At 34.2% G+C, this 13,956-nt stretch overlaps 1 long non-coding RNA gene across 1 annotated transcript in view; it reads right to left on the reverse strand.

Moving 5' to 3' along the window:
- The window catches only part of LOC117217497 (uncharacterized), a 288,454-nt gene that overhangs the window by 194,503 nt on the left and 79,995 nt on the right, over positions 1 to 13,956 (reverse strand). The window contains exon 2 of the long non-coding RNA XR_013033409.1: positions 1,832 to 1,884. This is a non-coding gene — a long non-coding RNA (uncharacterized LOC117217497). The remainder of the gene's footprint in view (positions 1 to 1,831; positions 1,885 to 13,956) is intronic.

Raw genomic sequence — 13,956 nt, forward strand, 5'->3', positions numbered from 1 at the left:
TTTTTTTATAAAATTTACTATTTTTTTATTATAAGTCGATGAGTAGGATTTACTATTAATTTTGCAAGTGCTGTAAGTCATCGAAGTATTCACAAAAGATATGTTTCCGTGTTAGTTATTAAAATAATTTTACAATGGTATACAAATATGACGTTGGAAGATCATACAATTTGTAAAATATTTTGTCCTATAAAAGAACATTTTTTAATATGCTTCAATGCAAAAGTCTAAATATGTTAAAACGAAATATAATGTGACTTATATTTAATCACCAGCGTATTTGAAAAAATAGCTAAAATTAAATTTTCGGTTTCGTAAGAGATCGTTGACGAAGGGGGAGGGGGGTATTGAGGACCGATATCTCGAAGGACACGCCTCGATTCGTGCGCAATCAGTCGGCCAAGGTTGGCCCGCGGTCAGCTGTTCGTGGTGAGACGAAAACCGGTGGTTGCCGTCGAAAAAGGACCAATAAACGTTTCTACGGCGGCGAGGGGCGGAAAGGAAAGGGACCCAGCGGTCGTGGAGGTTGCACCTGCCACGTCGCGGGGCCCGACGCGGCCGTACAAGGCCCGCAATCTCGAAGAAACTCGGAGAGGAGCGACCGACAACGCTCGGCTCTCGCCTTAAGCGGCGTCTCTCCCCGAAATCGCGATCGATCGATCTCGAGATCACTGAGAAATCTTGGTAAACTCACGGTGTCACTGCGACATTGAATTTCATGCGGTCTAGCTACATAGTTTCCCCTTTTTCTCCTTTTTTTTCTTTCGTGTCGACTCGTGCGAGTCGATCAAACAGTTGCTTCGCTACGACTGGCGATTTTATTTATTATTTTTAAATGTAGAATGAAGGTTTTTATATGTTTGTGCATGTTTGTACATTTTGGAAACTTATTATTTTTTGCAACAAAAATGGATGAACTAAATATTGTTTTGGAAAAAGCGGCGATTTTATTTATTTTTTAAAATATAAAGTGAAGTATTTATATAAATATATCAGTATAAGTCTTCTCAATTTATTTAATGTGACTTATACTGTGGATTAACAATGATTTGATTTTGGCAGTTTATTAACTTTTCGCAATAAGATGAAATCGATAAAATTGTTTATTATTTATTATTTTCTTTAGATCTTATACTTAAATATTAGTATACTATTGATATATTACTATTTATACTATTTATATACTTATCTTGTTAACCTTGCGATCGAAGTAAGATTATTATTATCACAGATTATGTTGGAAGGAAAAGGAAAAATAATGAATAAACAATTTTTATTTTTTTTCGAGTTTCTCTTTTGTTTATTACAAGCGAGTACTATCATACATTAATAATGCAATGTTTGGGAAATTGTTAATTTTTATGAAATACTTATACATATTATATTCTTGATCTTTAAAATAGTGTAATGTTACTGTGAATTCGTTTCTTATTTTTCTTAACAGAGTTCTGTTAAGTTTTCTTATTTTAAACGGAGTTTAACACAGTTTTGCATTTATACCTTGATTAATTTTCACACAGTTTTTTCGAAATAATTTTAGCAAAGCAGTGAAATTGCATTTTGATTAATTTTAGTACAGTTTTTTAATTGGCTGTGAATTAATTTTACGACAGTTTTTGAATTTGTTTCATAATTAATCTTGACACAGTTCTGACTGTACATTCGAAATTAATTTAAAAAATTCTGAATTTGCTTCTAGATTAACTTCAATATATAGCAATTTTTCTTAAATTAGTTTCGATACAGCTTTGAAATTGGGTTCTAATTAATTTCAAAATATGTTCTCAGACGTTTTCCTAATTAATTGTTAAATTAGAACTACGGAACTCACCGTCAATTGATGCTTGTTGCAAAATCAATTTCCGCCCACTAGCACTCTTGCATCTGTAAAAGAAAATAGAATTAAATTAATACATTGTCAAATTCGGTAAAGTCTATTAATATTCCAAATTGCAAAGGTTTGTAATTAAGTGCGTTCAAAGTCTATTGTAATTAATATTTTTATTCAAAATTCATTAAAATTAAAACTTCTATTAAAAAACTATTACAACTTTTAAAATTCTATTAAAAATTCATTGTGGTGAAAATTTTGATTAGAAATCACTATCTGTTAGAACTTAAAATTCTATTAAAAATTTGGTAAAAGTCCATTATAATCAAAATTTTTATTGAAAATCTATTACAACTTAAAATTCTATTAAAAATATATTGTAATTAATCTTGTATAAACATTCTGTGGTATATACTTCTAAATCGCTCTTGTATTACTAAAGAATTGTCCAGTTTATTTTGTTACATTGTTATACAATCAGATTATTATTATTATTATTATTATTATCATTATCATCATTATCATTATTATTATTATTATTATCATTATTATTATTATCATTATCATTATTATTATTATTATTATTATTATATCATAAATTCACACGTATTATAAATGTATGCTTTGCAGTTTAGTAATGAATTAAGTATTTCTCAATTCTGTATATACAGTAGCATAGAATGTATATCATTTTGATTAGAATCGCAAAGCTCGCAAGTGCATTCTTTGATTCCAGTGATCGTTTGACGGCACGGAGCATTTCCAGACGATCCGGCACGTTGTGGCCCGTTTATAGCGACTTGGCCGCTCACCGAGATCCAAGATCAAGGATCAGAGATCGTGTCCGCTTTGCTGGAGCCGCCGACTTGTTACCAGATCGTCCTCTGTCTCTCTGTGTTCCCTGCGCGATGACACGCGAGCTCGGAAATTTGCCGTTTGAAACGAGCGAAATAAATTACTATTATATGATTGTGTGCGCATTTTATCAAGTGGTACAATTCTGTATCATTCGTTCGATTCAAATGTTATGATTTGACTGCGGATCTTTGTGTGAAATAAAAATTCTTTGAATTTCTTACATGTTACGGAGACCACTTCCGGAATTTCTTTCGTTACTTAACAATTTCAGCGAGAGGAAAATAATATATTAATACTAGATTTAAGGAGCATTAAAAGCAGCTGTTTGATATTAGTTTATAAAAATAATAATAATACTTTTATTTTGATTTTTAACGAGTGTTATTGTAATATTTACCGCAAGTAAAAAGTAAAAAATTTGTGATCCATCATTTCGACAGATTCCGCAAATCTGGTGTTAACAATATATAACTATTGCTTCAATCTTTGCACCTATAAATAAATGGAATAAGATATTTTATAATTTTATATTATATTATATTTTATAAGCTATTATATTATATTTTATATTTTATTATATTTTATAAGATATTTTTTATATCTTTCAAGTTATAGCTACTTTAAATACAATTTTAATTCGATTTAACTCAAACCAGAATTAGATTATTTTTCATTTAAATTTAGATTAAAATTAAATTAGATACAAATTGATTTCAATTTAGACTAAATACGAATTAGATACAAGTTAATTTTATTTTAGATTAAATTTGAAATAACTAAAAATTGGAAATCATCAAAAATTAAAAATTGCGAATCAAAGTAAATGTGAATATAAGAAAAATTAATTTCAATTCAGACTAGATTTGAATTCAAGGAAGATCAATTTCAATTTCAATTAAATTTTAGTTAAAGACAAATTAATTCCAATTTAATTGGGATTTCAATTCAAGGAATATCTATTTCAATCTAGATTAAATTTTATTAATTAAAAGAAATTAATTTCAAGTTGAATTAAATTTAGTACATTGGAAACAATATAAGACTAGTATTAATTAAAACTGTTCTTATGAAGCTTTCATCGTCTTGCATTTAATTTACCAATTTTTTACATAAATGTGTACTATTACGTTTACTATCTATTTTTTAATGATACAAATGCATATTTGATTTTCGATATTGTTCTTGCATTAATAAACGATTCTCCAATTAATATTACACTTTTTAATGGAATTTGTAATAGATATTTGTAATAGATATTTAACAGAAATAAAAATTCTTATAGATTTTTACATAAAGTATAATTATAATTGAATTTAGTTAGTGGTACAATTTAATTATAAACCATATTAATGAATACTCATTGAAGCAAATTATTCCATCAACGTGTAAGTTCCATAACATTGTATAAAAATGAAAGTTTAGGGTTGTTCGTCGAATTAATTACTCGAAAGGGTGTCGCAAGATCGGACAGATTTTCCTTTAAAATCATTAGTTGCCCGGCGTTTCCGGCGAACATGACCGTCATTACTGTCACGGTTCCAGTTACAAAAAGAACTCGCGGAAACCGACAGTGTCCGACAGTTCCCAGCAGCACTTTCGTACGATTCCGCATAATGATACATTAACTGGAAGTTCTCGGTTTACCTGCGATCAATCATAACGCGATAAGCAGGCGATAAGACCGGAAATATCGTGGTTTGCACGAACATTACGTATTTCACGGAGATGAACGCTCTTCGGCCAGATTGAACGCCGATCGCTGAATTTTAATTACTGTATGTGCAACCTGAGATCTCGTTGCGTATCGTGCTCCGCGATTTTCCACGCCGATTACGCTCCCTCCCTACTCCCTCTTATCATACGTTGCACCTGTTCGGGAGGCTGTGCGGAATGAGTCACAAAGTTGTTCAATTATTTCAGACGATTTCGTAACGAAACACCGGGCGCCGATTTATTTTGATTTATCGTGAAGGAGAGGCTTCGACGGTCGAGTTTGTGGTGATTTCGGACGAGGAAAATATTTTTTAAAGTCATCTTTTTGTATGTCACAACGAAATTATAGTTTTGAGAGTCATTTGGGATTTCGAAATCACAGATTTTTCAGACTAGAGGCATTTTTACGGGTACGTGAAAAAATTTGATTTGTGGATAATGTGACAAATATAAGAACAATAATATAGCAGGAATATAGCAGGAATATAACAATAATATAACAGTAATAATATAATAATAATATAACAATAATATAATAATAATATAACAATAATATAGCAGTAATATAACAATAATATAACAATAATATAGCAGGAATATAACAATAATATAATAATAATATAACAATAATATAGCAGTAATATAACAATAATATAACAATAATATAGCAGGAATATAACAATAATATAACAATAATATAACAATAATATAACAGTAATAATATAATAATAATATAACAATAATATAGCAGGAATATAACAATAATATAACAGTAATATAACAATAATGTAACAATAATATAACAAATTATTACAATCTTTTTTTATATAAGGCACTTTTTGAAGCTTTAACTTAAAATAATAAAACAAAATCGAATAAAATATTAAATTTAATGTGGTTTAATAATATTAAATCTACTTTGCAAAAAATTGATTTGAACCACCTTTGCTTTAAACGACTCATTTAATACCGTTAAAGCAGGCTATAAAAGTAAAACTCAAGGAAATGATAGTAGAAGATTTGCACTTTATTTTTTTCTCCTCAGTCGACTTTTTCGACGATTACTTTATGGAAATGACGAAAATTTCAATTTTTCTGAACTGCGAGGTTGATTAAATATTTAATTAGTTGTAACTTATCGCATTACTAGGGAAAAAGAATTTACTGACGAGGAATTAGAAGCATCACTTTTCAAAATAAGACCAAAGATACTGTTTTACAAATTTTTTTTATGAAGTTACAACAGTTTGAATTCGTCAGAGTTCATAGAGGCGTTTTAAACTATTGTTTTTTCTTGCATACTTTCTGTTTCAATTGGAGTTTAGAAAGAAGCAATCTATGTTATATATATATATATATATATATATATATATATATATATATATATATATATATTAGAAGGTGTAGCCTTCAAAACGAGCCTAAATTGACCCTCATCGGATGTTTTTTGACAAAATTGTAATAGGTTAAAATTGTCTAATCTCTTAGAGTTATTTGACTTTGTAATATTTTCGAGAAAAGTACTATTACTCTCTTACCGTTTAATCCTTAAGGCAACAATATTACAAAAAATGATGTATGCAAGTCAGTAGCAGAAGTTTCAAGCTTTAAAATAATCCTAAATAGACGATCATAAAATCTTTTTGAACAGAGTTACAAGTAATTAAAGTTGTCACATTTCATATCTTGCAATATTTTCGGGAAAAGTGTCATTATTATTTCATCGCTCACTTCTTAGGGAAACGGTATTACAAAAAATGACTTGCGCAAATCGATAGTAGAAACTTCACACTTGAAAATCAGCTCAGCAACAACGTTTTGCGATTTTTTCCCACAAAGTTGCAACTTGTTGAACATTAACAATTTTTAACTGAAGATCTAGTAATGAGTAATAAAATCTTTCTAAAAAATCATCGAGAGAGGTTCAATAGTAAAATCTTCATACTTAAAAGCCAGCCTAAATGCATCATTTGCAACTTTTGCTCGCCAAGTTACACCTTGTCAAAAATCCTCAATTTTCCACCCAAGATTCCGCAATCCCTCAGTTTACCTTTGTTTTTGATCCTTATGAATTTGTCTTTGCTAACTCCCCTTCGATAATTAACTATTTCAATTAACCATATTGAATCATGCAAAATAAACTACATTCAGCTACTCGCATAATTCCACAGAGTCCCACGAAAATTCGAGTTTTCCAAAGAAAAACGCTCGATCTCCCACGGTAAATCCGTCGCGTCTTAGGAACAACCATGATTTAGCGCACTTGACACTTTCGAGCATAATTTTCGGGCTGGACAGTAACTAGGCAGTTAGTAGTCGGTAACGGTTCACGCGAGCCAGACGGCGATAATGATCGGCGTGGAAAAATCGCTAGTAAAGTGACGATTTTTCACGGGGACGTTGAGCTATGGGGGAATGGTCCCCGTAGGATGAGGATGGTATGCCATGAATTTCGAAAGTCGCGGACACGGTGGCGGGTATCGGGTGGCTTATCGCTTTCAAAATCCCGCGGCACGCTTTGATATCCTTGATCGCAGGATCATATTGCACCGAGGTGGCTCGCGGACGCGATAATTTATCGTGTCTCTCAGCTGATAACTGCTTGCACTCCTATCAAAATTTTCATCGAAATAGCGCGCTCGTTTCACAGCCATTTTCGTCGGAGACACTCGAATTTATTGCTCCCAAAAAATCCAAAATTCTATTTGCTTACAGAATTATTGAAATTCACTTTTTAAAAATAACAAAATTACCGTCAGATTCGGATTCGTGCAGAATTACAATTGAATTACTCATGGAATTTTAATTTAAAGGTAATTCAATTACATTGCAATTCAATTATATTGTGATTCGTAATTCAGTTCAATTAAATTACAATGCAATTCGTAACTGCAATATTAATTAGAAAATTAATCATTTAATTTAATTATTAATTTATTAATAATTAGAAAATACTAAATAATTGAATTACATTAATTACGAATTACAATGTATTTGAATTAATATTACGAATAACGATGTATCCGAATTAATATTAAGAATTACGATGTAATCGAATTAAGATTACGAATTACAACGTAATCGAATTAAGATTACGAATTACAACGTAATCGAATTAATATTACGAATTGCGATGCAATGGAATTAAGTTCACGACTTACGATGTAATTGAATTAAGGTTACGAAAATATGCGAAAAAAATAAATAAAAAATGCGTCTCATTTTTTCAAAGTTCGAGTCCGTATTTCAATTACCTTCTATTTGAATTACTCTCGTGATTCAAATGAATAACAACTGGATTAATCGAAAAGTTTAAATTTTGTAATTGATTTACAACGCAGTTGAATTATCAATGTAATTGAAATATAATATAATTAAATTGCAAAATTGAATGAAAATGTAAATGAATTCGCACAAATTTGATTACTAAAAATCAGGCTTCGGTTTCGAATTCCTTTTCTGGGGGTGGAAGGGTGGCGAGCGTACAAGTATTAACAAAAATGGCGATGAAAAACAACCTGTGGAACTATATGTATACAAAAATATTGATAGAACGAAGTTGCAAGTGATATTTGTACATTGATACTGAACTAACTTAAATAAAAATTGCAATAAATGTAGAAATTTGTTCAATATTTAAACAATATTGAATCTGTAGAGACTAGGAAAGGACTGAGCCTGATGAAGACAGACAATATCGCATACCGTATCTACAACTAAGATTATAACTACTCGCTTAACTCTACAACTCGTAACGCTCCTCACTCAACAACTCTCGAACACACTCTGCCTGCCCTTTTCTCAAAACGTGGCGATCGCATCCGCCGGGTCTCCGTCGCCAAAGGTTTTCCCATCTGACCCGGCCTTCGCCAACGTTTCTCTTTCTATTGCCTACCCTAAACACAAAGTCTTAGAACTACGGTATTAACACTTTATCGACCGCTAGCCTATTTATCGGCTTTTCGATTGCCAATGTTTATCGATCGCTAGCCTATCAATCGGCTTTTCGATTGCCAATGCTTATCGACCGATAGCCTATTAATCGACTTTTAGCTATCGACGGTTTTCGCTTCTTTACTGTTTTGTTAGTAGCTGACCTCCTGTATGCTGACCTCCCCATATCCTTATGAATTATAATTATAATAATTATTATTATTTATTATTATTTTTAAAGGAATAAGCACAACACAATGAATAGCGAAAATTTAGCCGGTACTGGGAGCAAATGCGCGCGCGACTAAGCCAGTCCTTACTGAGTGGCAGCCTCAACCACGACCGGACGATAAAGTGTTAAGCCTAACACTCCTCCTCGCATCCTAAACATATACCTAATAAATTACGATACTACATAAAGTTATCAAAAATCCAAAAAAGAAATAGTTCCTCTCTGACATTTTTTCCAAGAATTAAACTACAGGAAAAATAATCGATGTGATCGAGCCTCAAGTAGAAGGGTTGTAGATTATTCTTCATCTAACTCCAAAATTTTCATAGCTTGTCCGAGATCATTTTGAAAGTATCTACAAAGTACGTTCGCTTGGAAGAATGTCGAGACGCTTGGATACCTCCTCCGGCCGAATCTTGTTGATCGAGCTTGCGAAGTTTCAATGAACGCCGCGTAGAATTAGCATAACGGACAGTGGATACAAAGTTGTAGATCCAGTTCTCCAGCCGCACGATGTTGCAGACTGCCTTCGACATAACGAGCTGGACACCTAAACATATTTCATCACTTTTTCCACTCGAATTATCTACAGAAACGAATATTTCGATAACTATCAGATTTACATACTAATTTGCGCATATGGTTCGGCGCAGTCGTCGCCTGAACCATGTAATACATAATATAAATTATTATACTATTTTGAATTACAAATTGTCGTTTTTTCTGATCGACGTGTTCGATATTTCCTCCATGCATCATTAACACGCTCACAGGTCGTCCGCTGTCAATTAAGTTACAGAACATCCCCACTCCTAGCAAAATCGACCGGTCTTATATATACAATACGATTAGTCAAATTAGTTTCAACCCGCGATAGTGGACACAGTAGTATTTTCGTTATTGATCAGACGCCACAGTAATTTCATCAGCGCTAACATTGACTGTGACTATGATATAATTAATTGTTGATTAAATACGGTTCAAGTGTTGTGGCAAAATATATCGTTGCATTCAACATAGTTCGCCGAATTGTTTTACGTGAGCGACATTTTTACAGCGTTTATGGTTGTGGCAGGAAATACATGTTAAAGTTCGAATTCCAATTTACTAATCGTATGTGGAAAATTTGAATGTTTCCGTCGAAATTCATTTTTCAAAAAGTGAAGATAGTCGATGTAAACAGTATTCAACATTATTCAGATTAAGTTTATATTAATCATTTTTTTTCTAATCGTCTCCTATGAAAATTGTTCACTGTTTATTGGGACATTGAAATTTCTATTGATATTGTTCCACGATTGACGTTAAATAAAGATTAGGAAGCAAGTACAGTCGGGATAGAAAGGATTCGTACAGCTTCTAATACGGGAATAACTCTTTTTACACTTCAGCCAAGCGATCTAAACTTTTTTAGAACGTTCGAGGCTTATTGGACAGTGACGAAAAAGTTGTTTCAAAAATTGCAATTGGTTGGGATGTGATAACAAAATTAAAAGATTATATTTTTCGACCATTTTATCCGAGTCTAGGATGAAAATTTGAGTAATGCATTCTGTAGGTTATTTAATAAACGTTTGTTGAAACTGGAGATATTATTATGAACTACATCTATGAAAAACTCTCCATTCAAACCGGATTTTTCATTTTCATAACATTTATAAAAAGAATTGTTTAACTTTCCACTTCACTTAATAAACATATGTCGCAAATGAAGATATTATTATAATGTAATAATAATATTATACGCAATATAATATTATAATTGTTATATATTAATATAATATGATATATAATGTAACAATATATATTATAATAATAATATAATATATATATATACAGGGTGTCCCAAAAATGTCTCGCAATCCGAAAGTGGCGGGTTCCTCAGGTCAGTCGAAGCAACTTTGTCCTTTACAAAAATTTTCTCCGAGGCACCATTAACGAGTTATTAACGAAAAACAGTGACCAACGAGAGGCAAGCTCAGCTGGCGCGAGGCGACCGAACCAATGAGCGGAACTGGGCTTCGCGCGATGGTTGACTGGGCCGCCTCGCGTCAGCCGTACTCGATTCTTATTGGTCACTGTTTTTCGTTAATAACTCGTTAACGGTGCCTCGGAGAAAATTTTTGTAAAGGAAGAAGCTCCTTCAAGCTCCCGCCATTTCCGGATTGCGAGACACTTTTGGGACACCCTATATATAATATATTAATAAAAAATTATATATAATATTATATGTAACGTAATAATAATAATATATGATATTATAATATAATATATTAATAAAAAATTATATATAATATTATATGTAACGTAATAATAATAATAATATATTATATTATAATATAATAATAACGTAATCAACGAATTTTATTTGCCCACTAAAAATCCATTCTTCATTTTCATATTTGTAAAAAAGAATTTTTCGTACCGACTGTACAACGAGAAAAATCATTTTGCTCTGTTAGAACGGCGTTTCAGACGACTCTGTGCGTGGGCCGCGCGCGCGGTGCGTGTCCCTCGTACAGAATCGGCTCTCCGTTTTCCGGATGTTTCGAGGCTGATGTTAATTGATACGAAGCAGCCCGTTGGCGGGATCGTTGTTTCAGCCGTGAAACGGGAGAGAGCCTACATAGAGAGACGCTCGGCATTACGCATTCCAGGTTCGGCTTGCACCGGGCGTGATATTACGATTTACGCGGTGAACTGGTTCGCGGCCCGGCGCGGCGCGGCTCGGCGATAAGCGCTCGCTCTCCGAGGCCCGTAGCGGATCGATGAAAAGAGCTTAATGTTGTCATTGGACCGGTTCTCCCGATCGGATCCGTGCTAAAAATGTAATCGCGCGACCGGACGGCCTCGCAGCGAAGAAAGGGACGAGAGATGCTGATATTCTAATTTTCACCCGATACGATAGCACTGTTTTCCCCTCGCGATAGCCACGAGTTATCGCCGCTCCGCAATTACGGAATTACCTGGGGCCCGGTCGGGGCCCGCGGATCCATAAACCGTTCGATTTATTATCGGGGATCGGAAAACGGAACAGGCCGCGCGGCGCATTAAGCAGAAATTCCTTAATTCGCGCGCGGACCCGTTCCCGATCCAGCGCGCGATGTTATGGCGGCGATAGCGATTAATAATTACGTCTATAGGTAACGAGTTTCTGTTCTCCTTTCGGGGATGCGAATTAATTGCGGGAGAAAATGAATTTGGTAAACGATTTCTCGTGTTCGATTTGATATACGCTCGGAGCCCATCATTTTTACGTTACGGCGGCTGCGAACGCTCGCCACTTTTACAGGAATCGGCCACGGCTACATTAAAACGTGATTGGTACCCCTCGGAAGCCCGCTCTAACTCTTCTTAAGTAGGTATCACGGGTTCCGCGTGTTTGGACAGAACCAGTTTGCATAAACTGGCGTAAGGCCGTGCGCGTAAAATTAAAGGAATTAATATAGAAGTTATTGCAATAAATGGAATCGAATGTGCGCTTTAAGTAATATAATTAAACTCAACCGACACTAGCGTTCTAACGCATTAGCACAGGCTTTCCTTGTTCTTTATCATGGGCACCAACTTCGCTATATCGTTATAGTCAACTTTACAGATCAGCCTAAAATACACAAACCGTATTTTTCGCAGAATTACAAGATTTCGATAATAATAGCAGCGGTAAGTAGACATTAATGCGTGAAAACAAGGAGGAAAGATAACCCGACTAAATATAATCTCACTGAGCTCGTAGTTAGCATGAACACCTTGGATAATAGAAAAAAATGCAGTAGGTTAAACTAATGTTGCTTTACTATTTGCTATTTTACGCGGCGATCCAATAATTTGTAAAAGCATTTGTTGCATTTGTTGCAATTGATTGATTCTTATTTGAGGAGGAGGAGTATCCTGAAAATGGGCGTAGATTATCTGGAGTGGGCGTGGCTTTGTATGCCAGACATGATAAAGATTACAAGGGGCGTAGCTTTGTTGCTCCTTCTATGTGGAATGTATTAAATGTAATTTCATTGTTTTTTTCCTGTACAAGTTGTTTGATTAGTCGTGATGTTATGTAGAGGTACTTAGTGGACGTGGTTTTATGATACATTCCATGTAGAGATCCTGAAAAGGCGTGGTTTCAATGTAGAATCCATATAGAGGTGGAAGTTGCTGTGGTTTCATTACTTTCATTGTAGAAAATATTACCAGTGGGCGTGGTTGATTGTTTTTATAGTCATGTAAATATATCAAAGTAGGCAATTATCATTGTCTCTAAGCTGGCACAGTGGGCGTGGTTTTATTGTCCTACGGCTTTGTGATAATGTTACTTTCATTGTATAGAAATGTCAAAGAAATGTGATTTCGTTCCCGTTTTTCTAATAAAATGCTATGTGTGAGCATGCTTTCAATATTTCCTCTATGTTAATAACCCAAGTAGGCGTGGCTTCAATATCCTTTCTGTACAGATGGTTTAAAAAGGCGTGATCTCAATACTTCCTGCATATTATCAACTGAAGTAGGCGTAGCTTTAATACTCGTTCTGCACAGAGATACCTTTAAGAGGTGAGGTCTAGCGTCTTTGTATAAATAACCCAAGTAGGCGTGGCATCGATACTCTTTCCACACAGACAGCAGAAGAAGGCGTGGTGTGAATACACCCTCTAGGTTAATGATTCAAGAAGTCGTGGCTTTATTATCTTCTCGGTAGAGATACCTGGAGGAGGCGTGGTGTCAATATTCTCTTTATATTAACGATCCAAGGAGGTGTGGCCTCATCACTATTTCTGTACAAATATTGAAGGCGTGTCATCAGTGTTGCTCCTATGACGATGGCCTAAGGCGTTGTTAGAATTCTTCTTCTGTACAGATAACTGAAGAAGTCCTAGTGTCAAACAATATTATCCTAAATTAACGACCTATGAAGGCGTGGTTTAAATACTTATCTTACAGTCGTCGACGAATGTGTGTGAAAACAAATGCATGTCCAAAGGCATGATCTAAATGACGACTGTACATTAATGACGCAAAGTGACGTGGCATCTTAGTGACTCAAAGAGGTGTGTTTTAAGAGCAACCTCTATGTAATTGGCGAAAAGGGGCGTGGTTTCAATGCACTCTCAGTATACTATTGCGAGTTCGAAAGAATGGCTTTTACCTACAAACTAAACGACGCGAGGGGCAAATAAAGTGGGTCGCCACGCTCTATCGAATCCCGCCCACTTTTCAAATTCTGAGTCACTATTGGCTAAGTTACGCGATTAGGTGGAGCGAGCGACCGATTCTCCTTGCTCCTCGCGTAGCTCATTTTGTGGGTAAGGGCCATTCTTTTCAGCTCCCAATAGTAAATGGGCCAAGTAGACGTGACTTCGATATTACCACTAGATATCTAAAGGAGGCGTGGCTTAAG

Source organism: Megalopta genalis, chromosome 5, assembly GCF_051020955.1.
Source record: "Megalopta genalis isolate 19385.01 chromosome 5, iyMegGena1_principal, whole genome shotgun sequence".
In the NCBI taxonomy this organism is placed as follows: Eukaryota; Metazoa; Arthropoda; class Insecta; order Hymenoptera; family Halictidae; genus Megalopta; species Megalopta genalis.